We start from the raw sequence: 16,907 nt of genomic DNA, 5'->3' as shown, positions 1-16,907 counted from the left end.
AAAGCATAGGATCTCCAATGTATCTTGTACATGAAAATAACATCAGAATTGGGGAACATACAATGCGTAGTGCCACAGGGATTGACACTGGGCCCATTCTCGATTTTAAACTACATAAATTATTTTCCAATGGCTACAAAGGGAACTGCAAAAATTGTTGTGTATGTCTATGACACAATCATACTAATCAAGAGTCCCAACTCAATCCTATAAGACACAGCTCATAGGAGGGCTGAACAGGCTTGCAGGTGATTCACAGCTAAGACTTAAGTCTGAGTCTCACAAAGACTTGTATTCTGCAATTTCAAACAAGCAATAATGACATCTGGCACCAGTCTTAGATATTAATAGTCATACACTGAATGAGGCAAAATGTGTAAAATTACTTTGCCTCCAGCTGTATAATAATTTTTAATGGGGTCAATAAATGGATAAACTAATTAATTAGTTCTAGGAGCTTTTTGAATGATGTGCTTCTATTGTCTTCTGTCTTGGTATAGCTGTTCTCTCTCTCCACTGCATCCCCCATTACTCCTCTCCTCTTGAGAGCTTCATTATTCTGGTCTGTTGGGTCTTACTAGGCTCCAAGTCAATTTTTCCCTAGTACCTCCATTTTGGTTAAAAACAGTCTTGGTTGCAATTTTAGTTTTTTATTTTTCAACGATGAATTTCGCCTTGTTTAGGCATCTTCAGGTTATCTTTTCTAGATGGACACAAGAGACACCAAGATCTGCATAACGCGTACCTCCATCTCCAAATTCTGAACACGGAGTTAGCGGCAGATGCTTTCGCTTCACATGACCTAACCAGTTCAGTCTTGCAGTGCTCATTCTTTCCTCCATTGTTAAGGTCACCTGCAGGTCTCTCCTTACATATTCATTTCTGACTCTGTGCCTCCTGTTCTTTCTTTCTTCTTCTTCTTTTCCAGACTGGATATCATGATTGGCAGAAGATACATTTTATACATGGTCTGTTTAGCTCTTAAAAGGTCTCCTTTGTCTCAGATTAGGTTTTCTACTCGATGGAAGGAGCTGGATCCTTTAGCTACTACAGGGTGTTTCAAAAATGACCGGTATATTTGAAACGGCAATAAAAACTAAACGAGCAGCGATAGAAATACACCGTTTGTTGCAATATGCTTGGGACAACAGTACATTTTCAGTCAGACAAACTTTCGAAATTACAGTAGTTACAATTTTCAACAACAGATGGCGCTGCGGTCTGGGAAACTCTATAGTACGATATTTTCCACATATCCACCATGCATAGCAATAATATGGCGTAGTCTCTAATGAAATTACCCGAAACCTTTGACAACGTGTCTGGTGGAATGGCTTCACATGCAGATGAGATGTACTGCTTCAGCTGTTCAATTGTTTCTGGATTCTGGCGGTACACCTGGTCTTTCAAGTGTCCCCACAGAAAGAAGTCACAGGGGTTCATGTCTGGCGAATAGGGAGGCCAATCCACGCCGCCTCCTGTATGTTTCGGATAGCCCAAAGCAATCACACGATCATCGAAATATTCATTCAGGAAATTAAAGACGTCGGCCGTGCGATGTGGCCGGGCACCATCTTGCATAAACCACGAGGTGTTCACAGTGTCGTCTAAGGCAGTTTGTACCGCCACAAATTCACGAAGAATGTCCAGATAGCGTGATGCAGTAATCGTTTCGGATCTGAAAAATGGGCCAATGATTCCTTTGGAAGAAATGGCGGCCCAGACCAGTACTTTTTGAGGATGCAGGGACGATGGGACTGCAACATGGGGCTTTTCGGTTCCCCATATGCGCCAGTTCTGTTTATTGACGAAGCCGTCCAGGTAAAAATAAGCTTCGTCAGTAAACCAAATGCTGCCCACATGCATATCGCCGTCATCAATCCTGTGCACTATATCGTTAGCGAATGTCTCTCGTGCAGCAATGGTAGCGGCGCTGAGTGGTTGCCACGTTTGAATTTTGTATGGATAGAGGTGTAAACTCTGGCGCATGAGACGATACGTGGACGTTGGCGTCATTTGGACCGCAGCTGCAACACGGCGAACGGAAACCCGAGGCCGCTGTTGGATCACCTGCTGCACTAGCTGCGCATTCCCCTCTGTGGTTGCCGTACGCGGTCGCCCTACCTTTCCAGCACGTTCACCCGTCATGTTCCCAGTCCGTTGAAATTTTTCAAACAGATCCTTTATTCTATCGCTTTTCGGTCCTTTGGTTACATTAAACCTCCGTTGAAAACTTCGTCTTCTTGCAACAACACTGTGTTCTAGGCGGTGGAATTCCAACACCAGAAAAATCCTCTGTTCTAAGGAATAAACCATGTTGTCTACAGCACACTTGCACGTTGTGAACAGCACACGCATACAGCAGAAAGACAACGTACAGAATGGCGCACCCACAGACTGCGTTGTCTTCTATATCTTTCACATCACTTGCAGCGCCATCTGTTGTTGAAAATTGTAACTACTGTAATTTCGAAAGTTTGTCCGCCTGAAAATGTACTGTTGTCCCAAGCATATTGCAACAAACGGTGTATTTCTATCGCTGCTCGTTTAGTTTTTATTGCCGTTTCAAATATACCGGTCATTTTTGAAACACCCTGTATGTTTAAAACTTCTAGTTTGGCACTTCCATTACTTTATATGACACTACCAAGAAACTGGAAACTTTTCATACATTCAACATTCTCTCCTTCCAGTATGATCTTACAAGGTGTGTGTGTTCTACTCCTGTAGTCTAGCCTCTTCTGAACCTCCACACCTGTTTCTCCCCAAATGGTGATTTCATCAGCAAAAGCAAAAGCATTGAGATCCTCATTTTCTACTTCCTTGATTTCTTTTGTGATTGTGACTGTAAGCGTAAAGAAGAATAATGGTGAAAGCAAACTGCCTTGCTGAACGTCTCGCTTTGTCTTAAACCATTCTGATCTTTCACTTCCGACTTGTACACTGCTTTCACAAATTTCATACAGTATCTGAACTTCTTTAATTAATAACTCAGGGACATTAGTTTTTTTCTCAAGACTTCCCATATTTTACCCCTTGGTAGACTCTCATATGCTTTTTCCAAATCCAGGAAGACTACTATCAGATCCTTTCTATTTCTCAGTGCTTCTCCATTAACTGACAAAGGGAAAAAATGATATGTATCATTCTCTGTTGCTTCTGAAACCATGCTGTTGTTCCTCAGATTGATGTTCTAGGATTTTTCTCGGTCACTTTTCGAAGATCTTTTCCATTACCTTAAGGCAATATGATAACAGTGTGATTCCGCATAAACTGGTGCATTTCTTTTTACTTCCTTTCTTAGGCAGTGGTATTATAGTTCCCTGTTTTTGAATCATTTGGCACTCTGTTCTCTTTCCATATCACCCCTAGCATCCAATGTAACCACCATATTCCTTGAATTCCAACTGCCTTAATCATATCTGATATCAGCTCATCCACTCCTGCTGCCTTCCCGCCTTTCATCTGCTTTAGGTCATTTTCAGTTTCTGTACAAGAAATTGGATGCTGTTCTTCCTCTACTTCAACGATTTTGATGTCACTTTTTTGTTCATTTTCTTCTTTCAGTAAGATTTCAAAATAATTCTTCATCACTTCCCTGATGCCTTCCATGTACCTGATAATATTCCCATCCTCTGTTTCAGTCACTTTCATATCTTGACGCGCTAGTCACCGAAGTTGCATCAAATCGAAAGACTTGCACCCAGCAAATGGTCTACCCAGCGCGAGGCCCTAGTCACACGACATTTACATTTATTTACTTTCTTATCTTCTATGTCAGTTCTTTTACTCCTCAATAACCTGTATAACAGTTTTTGGTTCCCTTGCTGTCTTCCTCTAGTTCCTAGGTGAATATTTAGCAACTCGTCTCCTTTTCTTCTTTCACTACTTTCTTTGCCTGGAGTTTCTTCTGTGTATTCCTGCTTCAGTGTCATCACCTTGTGCTCAACTTTTGGCACCAGCCCTTGGTTCTGCTCTCTTTTTCCAATCTTCATGTTTTTTCTTTGCTAAGTTCTACCAACTGTTTCTTTCTCCTTCACTTTGCCTTTTGTTTTGCCACATGCTTGCATGGCATTACTGACTATTGATGTTCTAAACACGTTCCATTCTTTGTCCACATTACCGGTATATGTTCCTGCAATTTTTGTGCTACTAACTTTTGAAAACTTTTCTTATTTTCTTTATCTTTAAGCTTCCATTCATTAATTTTAAGCATTCTTTGCACAGCAGTCTCACTGTTAATCTGACAGTTTAGATCAGCTACTTCTAACCTGTGATCAATATCCAAACACTCACTTGGTATAACTTTCATTCCCTCACTTTTTCTCCAATTAATTTGTCTGTTAAAGACATTGTTGATAACCTAGATTTTCCATCTCAGCCGTATCTAATAAGTTTATGGCTATCTCATTTTTTTGAACTATGGTTTCTTTACTAAAAGCTTTTTCCTTGTGCACAGATTTAGAATTTCTTCACCCTCAACATTTCTTTTTCCATAGCCTAACGATCCCCCCGAACTATCAGTTTAATAAGTCACAGCTGCAAAATACTAACGCGAATTCTTTACAGATGAATGGAAAAACTGGTAGAAGCCGACCTCGGGGAAGATCAGTTTGGATTCCGTAGAAATGTTGGAACACATGAGACAATACTGACCCTACGACGTATCTTAAAGAAAGATTAACAAAAGGCAAACCTATGTTTCTAGCATTTGTAGACTTACAGAAAGCTTTTGACAATGTTGATTGGAATACTCTCTTTCAAATTCTTAAGGTGGCAGGGGTAAAATACAGGGAGCGAAAGGCTATTTACAATTTGTACAGAAACCAGATGGCAGTTATAAGAGTCGAGGGACATGAAAGGGAAGCAGTGGTTGGGAAGGGAGTAAGACAGGATTGTAGTCTCTCCCCAATGTTATTCAATCTGTATATTGAGCAAGCACTAAAGGAAACAAAAGAAAAATTCAGAGTAGGTATTAAAATCCACGGAGAAGAAATAAAAACTTTGAGGTTCGCCGATGACATTGTAATTCTGTCAGAGACAGCAAAGGACTTGGAAGAGCAGTTGAACGGAATGGATGGTGTCTTGAAGGGAGGATATGAGATGAACATCAACAAAAGCAAAACAAGGATAATGGAATGTAGTCAAATTAAGTCGGGTGATGTTGAGGGTATTAGATTAGGAAATGAGACACTTAAAGTAGTAAAGGAGTTTTGCTATTTGGGGAGCAAAATAACTGATGATGGTCAAAGTAGAGAGGATATAAAATGTAGAGTGGCAATGGCAAGGAAAGCGTTTCTGAAGAAGAGAAATTTGTTAACATCAAGTATAGATTTAAGTGTCAGGAAGTCATTTCTGAAAGTATTTGTATGGAGTGTAGCCATGTATGGAAGTGAAACATGGACGGTAAATAGTTTGGACAAGAAGAGAATAGAAGCTTTCGAAATGTGGTGGTACAGAAGAATGCTGAAGATTAGATGGGTAGATCACATAACTAATGAGGGAGTATTGAATAGGATTGGGGAGAAGAGAAGTTTGTGGCACAACTTGACCAGAAGAAGGGATCGATTGGTAGGACATGTTCTGAGGCATCAAGGGATCACCAATTTAGTATTGGAGGGCAGCGTGGAGGGTGAAAATCGTAGGGGGAGACCAAGAGATAAATACACTTAACAGATTCAGAAGGATGTAGGTTGCAGTAGGTACTGGGAGATGAAGAAGCTTGCACAGGATAGAGTAACATGGAGAGCTGCATCAAACCAGTCTCAGGACTGAAGACCACAACAACAACAACAACAACAACAACATCCTAAGGATCCCATCAGTACCTCATATCCATTTCTATCATGCCAATCTGAGCATTCTAATCCCCAATTATCATTATGTTATCCTCTCTTACTTCATTTTCCAGTTCTTCAAGGAATTTCACTTTTTTGCCCTCACTATACCTTTGTTAAGGTGCGTACACTTGGAGTACAGTGAAACTACTCTTTCCCATGTTCACTCTGTCTTTAATTATCCTTTCACTTATAAAACTTACATCAGGTTAATGTCTTTGTGAAACACAAGGCACACCCCATTCTTTTCCACTTTATTGTGACCACGCCAGTATAATTTGTACCCATCTCTCAGCAGTCTTGCGTTCTTTTCCCTCCATTTGGTCTCACTCATTCCAAGGAGAGGAATCGTTCTCCTCTCCATCATATCTACAACCTCTTCACTCTTTCCTGGCAAGGTTATTACACTTAATGTTCCCAATGTGAACCTGTTTTTATGTTTTTGTTGAATTCCAGTTTTTTGTCCTTTATTGGTAGTTCTTTTGAATTACTTGGATTTTCTTCCGGCTGCAAAGAGCTGTCATTCACTCCATGGGTACAAGAGGTGCTGTAACTAGGTAAGAATATCGTGTTAAATAGATAATCACACATCTTGCAGAAACCTTTTTAAGGATTTTGGAATTCTTAGGCCTAATTTTTCGAGTGTGCATATTTAGCATTATACAGCAATTGTAAGTGCATTTGCTGTAGTTTAACTGATTAAGTATGTTCATTAGGGTGCTTTTCAAGCTCACCATTAAAGGTTTTTCTTTTATTTGCGTATTGTTCCAGTAATTGCGAAAAGTTCATTTTGTTTATATTTCGTGGCTTTGCCTTACTTTCCGAGTGTGCATACTTAGCTTATACCGCAATCTTAAGTGCATTTGGTATAGATTAACTAATTAAATATGTTCCTTAGTGTACTCTTCAAGCTTGCCATTAAAGGTTTTTCTTTTATTTACGGATTCTTCCACTTATCGCAAAAAGTTCGTTTTGGTTACACTCGGCTGTTTAGGCATGATTTTTGATCGTGCATATTTAGTATTATACCACAAATTTAACTGCATCTGGTAATAGTTTACTTACATATTAGTTTCCAAAACATATTTAGTGTCCTTTTGCATCTGTATTTAATATATTATCGTTATCACTTAGTAAGTCTCTTAACTAATTTCCAAACTATTATGGATACTAAGTGTGTGAGCTGCAGTAAAAAGTTAGTTCAGGGGTTTTGTGCAGCTGTTGTGACAGGTTGTTTCATTGTGGAAATTGTAGTGGCATGCAAGGGCGTACCCAGGATCTGAACTAGTGAAAAACTGCTTTCAATAAACATTTTAAGTATAAGAATGCACTTGTTTAAAAATACAACTTTTTAATTCAGTAATAATCTTCTAGGATTTGCCGACAGTAACGTGCCGAAGACAAAAAAAGTACTCCCGAATCTGTGCGAACGAGTTCAAATATCTTCTAGGGGGGGGGGGGGGGGGCAGCTGCCCCCCCTGCCCCTCGCTGGGTACGCCCATGGTGGCATGAGAATTTGGGAAGCAAAAAAGGCTCTTCCGTTCTTTTGCAGGGTTTGCTCAAGAGATAGGTTTATAGTTGAACAGGAGGAGAAAATTAGAGCCCTTCAGGCTGATTTGGACAGAGCGAGGGAGGAACTGAAGGTGTTAAGAGGGGAGGAGGGTAAACAGTGGTGGGAAGTGGTAGTTGGGAACAGGGGCCACAGAAAGAGGACAGTGTCTGACAGTTTCCCAATTGGCACAACCAATAGATTTGCCTTGCAACCACAATTAAGCAAGGAAGAGGCTGCAGTAGAAGTAGATGTAGTTAAGATGCAACAGAATTTCACTAGGAAACCAACTGTTTGAAAAAAAAGTAGAAAGTAAGAGGGAAGTTTTGTTGCTAGGTAGCAGCCATGGAAGAGGTGTGGGCCAGATTTTGCAGGAAAAATTAGGTGACAGGTACCAGGTCACAAACTTTTTCAAGCCAAGTGGTAGAGGATATATGTTCCTTGCGCAAGGGTTTCATAAAGCAGGATCATGTGATGATAGTGGGTGGAGTGTGAAACAGTATTGATAGGGATCAGGGCTACAGTATTGAGTGCGACCTGGTGAAAATAGCCTCTGCAATGACCCTTACCAATGTTGGGCTGGTGCCTGCTTTCGTGCGGCATGATCAGCCCCAGTTGAACCGCTCTGTCAGGAGGGTAAATATGGACTTGGGTCAGTTGCATAGGGCGGCCACTCTGTCAGACATTGAATTGGTTCCTGTCGAGGCCATTGATAGGGGGGATTTCACAAGGCATGGCCTACATCTCAATAGGAAAGGGAAGGGTAAACTGGCAGGATTGTTAGCGAAATCCATAAGGGGGGACAATAGTACTCATGGATGTACCTCTTTTTTACACTGATATCAGTGTCCAATGAGAAGTTCAGGCAGGCAGGTGCTAAAGAGGTCCAAAACTCACAAGATTCTCACAACAGTAAAGTAAATAATAATGTTAGTATATTTAACCAAAATATTGGTGGAGTAAAGAAAAAAGTAGATTCTCACAAAAGTAAAGTAAAAAATAATGTTACAATTTTTCACCAAAATATCCTGGGATTGAAGAATGAAGTAGATGAGCTCCTGGTTTGTTTAGATGACACTGAATCTTATAATGTAATAGATATACTATGCCTGTCTCAGTATCACATTGTGTCTGACATGGAAAAGGTAAATATCAGTGGTTATAAACTAGCTGCACATATGAGTAGAGAGAATGAGGTGAAAGGAGGAGTTGCCGTATATGTCAAAAGTTATCACTGTGTAGAAAGCTTCGATACAAAAAAGTTTTGTCTAGAGCCACATATAGAAACATGTGCCTGTCAACTTAAATTGAAGGAGGGCTCTTTTATAATTGTAACAGTATACAGGTCACCTTCAGGAAACTTTCATTTATTCCTGGAAAACTCAGACGCCCTGTTGTGCTATCTGTCAGATAGGGGAAAGCAAATTATTATTTGTGGGGACTTCAATGTCGATTCACTGAAAGAGTGTAATAGGAAGAATGACCTGGAAGTGTTGCTTGGTTCTTTCAATTTGACATCTGTCATTAATTTTCTTACTTGGGTAGTAAAGGACAGCAGCACATTGATAGATAGGACTTTTATAGACCAATATAGGTTTAGAAACATAAATTCTTGTCCTGTTGTGAATGGCCTTTCTGATCATGGTGCTCAGCTAGTTACAGTATATGACATAGCTCCATTCAGTAATTCAAAACTACCCTCCAAAAGTGTGCGTTCAATTAATGACTCTACAATTAGAAATTTCAGAGAAAATCTTCAGCAGTTAGACTGGGATGAGGTGTACAATGAATCTGATGCTAATTTAAAATATAACTTATTTCATGATACACTTGTAAGAGAATTTGAAAACTGTTTCCCCAAGAAAGTAGTTAAATCTAATTACAAGAAACCATGCAAAAAAACCTTGGCTTACTAAAGGAATAAAAATATCTTGTAACCACAAAAGGGAACTGTATCTAACAACAAGAAAGAGTAATGACCCAGAAACAGCCAAATATTATAAAAACTACTGTGCTACATTAAGAAAGGTTATTAAAAAGTCCAGAAGCATGTGCATCATGTCTGAAATTAATACCTCTGATAAAAAAATCAAAACAATTTGGAATATTATTACACGGGAGACAGGGCAACCAAGATTACAGGATGACGGCATCACCATCAAAGCGAATGGAAACTTGATAAACAACAAGCTGGAAGTCGAAAACATTTTGAATAATCATTTTTTAAATGTTGTAGAGAAAATAGGATCTAAATGTTCATTAGAAGAAGCAAGGCAGTTAATGGAAGAGGCCTTACCCACACCATTTGATACAATTGAAATTCCACCCACCTCTCCTTCTGAAATTAGGAAGAGAATAAACTCTTCTCAAGAATAAAAGCTCACATGGAATTGATGGCATTTCCAGCAGGATAACAAAAGCTTGTTCCCAAGAAATAAGTGGGATTCTTAGCCACATATGTAATAGCTCTCTGAAGCAGGGTATTTTCCCAGATAGACTGAAGTATGCCATTGTTAAACCACTGCATAAAAAAGGGGATACGTCTGATGTCAACAACTACCGCCCAGTCTCTCTTCTGACTGCCTTATCCAAAATTCTTGAAAAAGTAATGTACTGTAGAGTAGCTTCACATCTTTGTAAAAATAAAGTTTTCACAAAGTGTCAGTTTGGTTTCCAGAAGGGTTTTTCAACGGAAAATGCTATATATACTTTCACTAATGAAATATTAAATGCTCTGAGTAACCGGAAGTCACCTGTTGGGATTTTTTGTGATCTATCAAAGGCTTCTGATTGCGTAAATCATGGAATACTTCTAGATAAGCTCAAGTACTGTGGTATGAATGGGACAGTGCTCAAATGGTTTAAATCATACCTAACTGGAAGAGTGCAGAAAGTTGAAATAAGCAGTTCACATAATATGCAAAAAACTGGTGATTTCTCAAACTGGGGAACAATCAAGAAAGGGGTGCCGCAAGGTTCAGTCTTGGGTCCTCTGCTGTTCTTAATATATATTAATGACTTGCCATTATACATTCACGAAGATGCAAAGCTGGTACTTTTTGCCGATTATACAAGTATAGCTATCACACCCAACAGACAAGAATTAACTGGTGAAATTGTAAACGACGTTTTTCAGAAAATCATTAAGTGGTTTTCTGCAAACGGGCTCTCATTAAACTTTGACAAAACACAGTATATACAGTTCCACCCAGTAAATGGAATGACACCATTAATAAATATAGACTTTGATCAGAAATTGGTAGCTAAGGTAGAATATTCAAAATTTCTAGGCGATGCATTGATGAGGGGTTGAACTGCAAAAAACACACTGAGGATCTGCTGAAACGTTTGAGTTCAGCTACTTACACTATTAGGGTCATTGCAAATTTTGGCAATATGCATCTCAGTAAATTAGCTTACCACGCCTATTTTCATTCTCTGCTTTCGTATGGCATCATTTTCTGGGGTAACTCATCATTGAGTAAAAGAGTGTTCATTGCACAAAAGCATGTAATCAAAATAATTGCTGGAGCTCATCCAAGATCATCCTGCAGACACTTATTTAAAAAGCTAGAGATCTTCCCTGTAGCCTCACAATATATATATATTCACTCCCGTGTGAGGTTGATAGATCCTCCATCGGGCGCCTCCCCAGGTGGCGGATAGGGGAAAGCCTCCCAGATATGGGTGGCACCGAGGAAATCAAATACTCGGGGCGGACCAAAACTATCACATCCTCGAGGATAAGTACCCGGAGTAAAAACCGGCGAAACGAAGAAAACTAACACAAAAGCCCAGACACGTCTGTGTGGTAACCACCGGTACTCTGGCCAGCGTCTGTCACCAATGGTGCGGCTGATACGAGCTCCAGGAACTGAAAATCCCTGGTTCTACCAAACTGGCGCAAGCCAGACGAATTACAAGCATAATGGCAAGTACACCTAAAAACAACATTACCCCAGGTGGACGATCCACCCGTCGCAAGACGGCAACCAGGCACTCGGATTCTGGGGGACCTGGAGATGTACTAAAGGGCGAGTCGGAGCGCTCTGGCAAACTACCCAAGAAAACACACACATACTTTGGCACCTTCAACATACAGACACTAATACAAACGGGAAAATTACACAATCTAACAACGGAACTCACCAGTCAAAAGATCTCGATCCTAGTGCTACAAGAAACAAGATACACGGATTCAGACACAATAGACTATGGAAACTACAGATTCTTCAAGAGTGGAACCAACAGGAAAATCGGCAAAGGAGGAGCACTCCTCGGCATGGCCTTCGCAGTAAACAAAAACATCCTAGACTCAGTAAAAGAAGTCAACGCGATCAACAACAGGCTCATGACCATGCGAATCAAACACGCCAACAAGAACTACACCCTCATCAACGTACATGCCCCCACGAACGCAGACAACAAGGACAAACCAGAAGAAACAGACAAATTCTGGGACAAACTCGAAACCACCCTGGCAAAAATACCCCAAGACAACGCGAAAATTCTACTAGGCGATTTCAACGCACAAATCGGCAGAGAAAAACGCTACAGAAAAACAGTAGGAAATTTCCCTGCACACAAATTCACCAACAAAAACGGCACCAGACTGATCGAACTCTGCCAGCAAAACAACCTCAAAATCATGTCAACCTCCCTGATGAAAAAGCCCAAGAAACAAAAGACGTGGCGATCACCAGTCCACTCACTAGGCGAATTCCAGATAGATCACATGGCAATCTCCTATGAATACCAGAAAGAAATCCACGACGTCCAAGTGAGAAAAGGCGCCAACATAGATTCGGACCACTACCTAACAAGAATCAAAATCAAACTCACACCAAGAAGACAACACAAAAAGAAATTGACCTCACCGAAATTTGATACAAGAAAGATCAGAGAATCGAACATCACAGAACACTGGGAAAAACAAGAGGCGAAAGATTGGATCAGCTTTAAACAAAAAATTGTGAACACAGCCAAAGAACTGATCCCGCTGACTAGAAAACCCAGGCACCCTTGGTGGAACACTACCTGCGAAATCGCCCTACAAAATCGAAGAACAGCTTTCACAAACTACAACAGCAACAAAACACAAGAAACACGGGACAACTTCTATGAAATTCGAAGACAAACATCGAAAACAATAAGACAAGAGAAATGCAAATACATCAACGATCAGCTAAACTCCATCGAAGAAGACTTCAGAAATTTCAACACACGGGATTTCTACAGGATGTTCGCCAACCAAGCCAAAGGATACTCACCACAGAACCTCTGCTTCAGAAAAGAAGACGGAAAACTGGCACTTACCAACAAAGAAAACTGTGAAGAGCTCGCGAAGTACTTTTCAAAATTACTAAATTGCCCGGAACCTAATTCAACCTTCGAACCCCGAGAACCAGCCAACGCACCGGAAGACTCACCATCACCAACAAAAGAAGAAATCCTCCACTGCATAAAGAAACTGAAAAACAACAAGGCAGCCGGTGAAGACGGAATAACGGCAGAACTGCTGACGAACCTAGGACCAAACTCGCTAAACGAAATCACACAAATCATACAGAACACCTGGACAACCGAAATCATACCTGACGACTGGAAGACCGCACTCATTCACCCGCTACACAAGAAAGGTGACAGGACAGACACAAACAATTATAGAGGAATTTCCCTGCTACCGGTCATCTACAAAATTCTATCAACCTGCCTTCTCACCAGAACGCAAGGACAACTGGAACCCGCCATCTCGGAATACCAAGCGGGTTTCAGACCCAACAGAGCCTGCCCCGAACAAATCTTCAACCTGAAATCAATCATAAAATCTCACATGACAAGCCCCAAAAAAATCATCTGCACTTTCGTCGACTTCAAAAAGGCTTACGACTCGATAGACAGAAAGTCCCTCATCCAAATCCTCAGAGAAAAAGGCCTAGACCAAAAGACCCGAAGACTAATCGAACAGACACTAACCAATACAAAATCCAAAGTCAAATTCATGGGCGAAATCTCGGACCCCTTTGAAATCCACACTGGCCTAAGACAAGGAGATGGACTATCCCCGCTATTGTTCAACATCGTCCTGGACAAAGTAATGAGCGAATGGGAAGCTGAAGTCAGGAGACAAAACACCTGGAGACCAGTCACATTAGGAAGGAAAAGACTGGAAATCCCTTACCTAGCATTCGCAGACGACCTAGCGATACTGACCTATGACCCAACATCAGCAAAAACACAGATCGAAATCCTGAAAGAATGCGCCGAGAAAGCCGGCCTACAAATCTCTTTTGAAAAAACGCAAGTCCTAACAAGAGAAGGTGACGACATCACAACCAAGTACGGCAAAATTAAAGGGGTCACACACTTCAGATACCTAGGCGAAATCATCGAACCGACCGGAACAGAGAAACTGGCTTACGAAGACAGACAACAGAAGACACGGAAATCACTAGGCATGGTACGAAACGTCTACAACAAACAATGCATTTCCAGAAACACCAAGATCAGACACTATAACACAGTGATCAAACCCGCCGTACTGTATGCCAGCGAAACACTAGCACTCAACAGGAAAATCAAAATTGAAGAAATCAAAAAAGAAGAACGCAAAATCATGAGGAAAATTTTAGGAGGAAGACCCACACCAGATGGCTACAGACTACAGAAGAACTCAACAGTAGAAGCATATTCGAACATCGAGAACGATATGAGAAAAAGGCGCCTTAAATTCTACGGACATTTAGATAGACTCCCTGAAACAAGACTCACCAAGAAAATTCTAGAACACATCAAGACACTTAAAGTCTCGACACCCTGGATGGAAGGAGTCCGAAAAGACCTACAAGCAATTGGCACCACAAACACCACAGACAGAAGCACCTTCCGAAAACACATAGACAATTGGGAAGTAAAGTCAGAAGCGCTAAAACAGCGGACCAAACAAGAATGGTCTGAGGAGAGAAAAGAGGCCCTCTCCAAGAGAATGAAGGAGTACTGGAAGGACAAGAAGAACAAGCCTTCAAAGTCATAAGCTTAACGATTTCCTTTTAGGGAAAATTCGCCAACAATAATAATAATATATATTCACTTATGACATTTGTTATTAACAATCCGAATGAATTCAAAAGTAATAGCAGTGTACGTGGCTACAACACTAGGAGAAAGGATGATCTTAATGGCAACTCCTCCTACTCATTAGATGAATTTTTGGATATAGTAAGTGGGTAATTTCCTCAACCCCCCCCCCCCCCTCCCCCCCACACACACACACACACACACAAATTGAAAAATATTAAGTGTGGTGTAACATTTTGTGTAATGTAATATCTTGTATAGACACCTTTTATTAACCTGACACATTCCACATCATTACGAAGTGTCGTATTCATGATCTATGGAACAAGTACTAATCTAATCTAATCTTAAAATCACAATTACTTGCTTTTGTTGCTGACAATAAAAATAAGTTTCACTTGAACTGTGATACATATAATTACATTAAATGACACAAACAGGAATTAGGTCAGCCAATAAAACCAGTTAGCTTATCTACGATATTAGTGTTTAAATAAGGATAAAAATGCTGCACCAGTTCCTTTTGGAGAAAGAACACTAACTTTGAATTTCTTAGACTGATGGCTCTCTTCAAGAATTTGAGACACCAACCACTAGTAATATTTACTTTGTTGTAGTGGTCTTCAGTCCAGAAACTGGTTTGATGCAGCTCTCAATGCTACTCTATCCTGTGCAAGCTTCTTCATCTCCCAGTACCTACTGCAGCCTACATCCTTCTGAATCTGCTTAGTGTATTCATCTCTTGGTCTCCCTCTACGATTTTTACCCTCCACGCTGCCCTCCAATACTAAAGTTGTCATCCCTTGATGCCTCAGAACATGTCCTACCAACCGATCCCTTCTTCTAGTCAAGTTGTGCCACAAACTCCTCTTCTCCCCAATTCTATTCAATAATTCCTCATTAGTTATGTGATCTACCCATCTAATCTTCAGCATTCTTCTGTAGCACCACATTTTGAAAGCTTCTATTCTCTTCTTGTCTAAATTATTTATCGTCCATGTTTCACTTCCAAACATGGCTACACTCCATACAAATACTTTCAGAAACGACTTCCTGACACTTAAATCAATACTCGATGTTAACAAATTTCTCTTCTTCAGAAACGCTTTCCTTGCCATTGCGTCTACATTTAATATCATCTCTACTTCGACCATCATCAGTTATTTTGCTCCCCAAATAGCAAAACTCCTTTACTACTTTAAGTGTCTCATTTCCTAATCTAATTCCCTCAGCATCACCCGACTTATTTATCCTTGTTTTGCTTTTGTTGATGATCATCTTATACCCTCCTTTCAAGACGCTGTCCATTCTGTTCAACTGCTCTTCCAAGTCCTTTGCTGTCTCTGACAGAATTACAATGTCATCGGCGAACCTCAAAGTTTTTATTTCTTCTCCATGGATTTTAATACCTACTCCAAACTTTTCTTTTGTTTCCTTTACTGCTTGCTCAATATACAGATTGAATAGCATCGGGGAGAGGCTACAACCCTGTCTCACTACCAGCCCAACCACTGCTTCCCTTTCATGCCCCTCGACTCTTATAACTGCCATCTGGTTTCTGTACAAATTGTAAATAGCCTTTCGCTCCCTGTATTTTACCCCTGCCACCTTAAGAATTTGAAAGAGAGTATTCCAATCAACATTGTCAAAAGCTTTCTGTAAGTCTACAAATGCTAGAAACGTAGGTTTGCCTTTCGTTAATCTTTCTTCTAAGATACGTCGTAGGGCCAGTATTGTCTCATGTGTTCCAACATTTCTACGGAATCCAAACTGATCTTCCCCGAGGTCGGCTTCTACCAGTTTTTCCATTCATCTGTAAGGAATTCACGTTAGTATTTTGCAGGTGTGACTTATTAAACTGATAGTTCGGTAATTTTCACATCTGTCAACACCTGCTTTCTTTGGGATGGGAATTATTGTATTCTTTTTGAAGTCTGAGGGAATTATGCCTGTTTCATACATCTTGCTCACCAGATGGTAGAGTTTTGTCAGGACTGGCTCTCCAAAGGCTGCAGGTAGTTCTAATGGAATGTTGTCTACTGCCAGGGCCTTGTTTCGACTTAGGTCTTTCAGTGCTCTGTCAAACTCTTCATGCAGTATCATATCTCCCATTTAATCTTCATCTACATCCTCTTCCAATTCCATAATATTGTCCTCAAGAACATCAGCCCTGTATAGTCCCTCTATATACTCCTTCCACCTTTCTGCTTTCCCTTCTTTGCTTAGAACTGTGTTTCCATCTGAGCTCTTGATATTCATGCAAGTGGTTCTCTTTTCTCCAAAGATCTCTTTAATTTTCATGTAGGCAGTATCTGTCTTACCCCTCGTGAGATAAGCCTCTACATCCTTACATTTGTCCTCTAGCCATCCCTGCTTAGCCACTTTGCACTTCCTGTTGATCTCATCTTTGAGACGTTTGTATTCCTTTTTGCCTGCTTCATTTA

The 16,907-nt window shown here is 40.5% G+C and overlaps 1 protein-coding gene across 1 annotated transcript in view; it reads right to left on the bottom strand.

Annotated features, from left to right (window-relative positions):
* Positions 1 to 16,907, bottom strand: part of LOC124716732 (speckle-type POZ protein-like) — an 82,664-nt gene that overhangs the window by 41,992 nt on the left and 23,765 nt on the right. The gene's annotated exons all lie outside the window — the stretch shown is intronic.

This window comes from Schistocerca piceifrons, chromosome 9 (assembly GCF_021461385.2).
Source record: "Schistocerca piceifrons isolate TAMUIC-IGC-003096 chromosome 9, iqSchPice1.1, whole genome shotgun sequence".
NCBI classification, from domain to species: Eukaryota; Metazoa; Arthropoda; class Insecta; order Orthoptera; family Acrididae; genus Schistocerca; species Schistocerca piceifrons.
The sequence above is the reverse complement of the archived record's forward strand: the minus strand, read 5'-3'. Positions and strand labels throughout refer to the sequence as shown.